The sequence below is a fragment of the Arachis duranensis genome, chromosome 1, assembly GCF_000817695.3.
Source record: "Arachis duranensis cultivar V14167 chromosome 1, aradu.V14167.gnm2.J7QH, whole genome shotgun sequence".
In the NCBI taxonomy this organism is placed as follows: Eukaryota; Viridiplantae; Streptophyta; class Magnoliopsida; order Fabales; family Fabaceae; genus Arachis; species Arachis duranensis.
The window spans coordinates 33,842,078-33,843,449 of record NC_029772.3 but is presented as its reverse complement, the minus strand read 5'-3'; positions in this window follow the sequence as shown (position 1 = coordinate 33,843,449).

Sequence of the window (1,372 nt, the reverse complement as noted above, 5' to 3'; positions counted from 1 at the left end):
TGTGAAGAGGGCGCTCAATGGAAGAGAGATTCAAGAGGGAAGCCGGTTCAACTGAGAAGGCATGACCTCAAGCCCGTGGCTAGGGGATGGTTGGAGTTTATCCAACGCTCAATCATTCCCACTAGAAACCGGTCCGAAGTTACTATAGACCGGGCCATCATGATTCGTAGCATCATGATTGGAGAAGAAATAGAAGTTCATGAGGTTATAGCCCAAGAACTTTATAAGGTGGCGGACAAGTCCTCTACCTTGGCAAGGTTAGCCTTTCCTCATCTCATTTATCACCTCTGTTATTCAGTTGGAGTTGACATAGAAGGAGGCATCCTCATTGATGAGGACAAGCCCATCACTAAGAAAAGGATGGAGCAAACAAGAGATCCCACTCATCATGAAATTCCTGAGATGCCTCAAGGGATTTACTTTCCTCCTCAAAATTATTGGGAGCAAATCAACACCTCCCTAGGAGAACTGAGTTCCAACATGGGACAACTAAGGGTGGAGCACCAAGAACATTCCATTCTCCTCCATGAAATTAGAGAAGATCAAAGAGTCATGAGAGAGGAGCAACAAAGGCAAAGAAGAGACATTGAGGAGCTCAAGCACTCCATAAGATCTCCAAGAGGAAGAACAAGCCGCCATCACTGAGGTGGACCCGTTCTTTAATCTCCTTGTTCCTTATTTTCTTGTTTTTCGAAAATTATGCTTATGTTTATCTATGTTTGTGTCTTGTGATCATTAGTGTCTTAGTGTCTATGCCTTAAAGTTATGAATGTCCTATGAATCCATCACCTTTCTTGAATGAAAAATGTTCTTCTTATGAATCCATCACCTTTCTTAAATGAAAAATGTTCTTAATTGAAAAAGAGAAGAATTGCATGAATTTTGAATTTTATAATAGATTAATTATTTTGGTGTGGTGGCAATACTTTGACTTCTGAATGAATGCTTAAACAGTGCATATGTCTTTTGAATTTGTTGTTCATGAATGTTGGCTCTTGAAAGAATGATGAAAAAGGAGACATGTTACTGAGGATCTGAAAAATCATAAAAAAATGATTCTTGAAGCAAGAAAAAGCATTGAATACAAAAAAAATTGAAAAAAAGAGAAAGAGAGGAAAAAGAAAGAAAAAGAAATAATAAAGTTGTGATCCAAGACAAAAGAGTGTGCTTAAGAACCCTAGACACCTCTAATTGGGGACTCTAGCAAAGGTGAGTCACAATCTGAAAAGGTTCACCCAGTTATGTGTGTGTGGCATGGATGTATCCAGTGGTAATATTGGAAAATAGAATGCTTTGGGCCACGGCCAAGACTCATGAAGTAGCTGTGTTCAAGAATCAACATACTTAACTAGGAAAATCAATAACACTATCT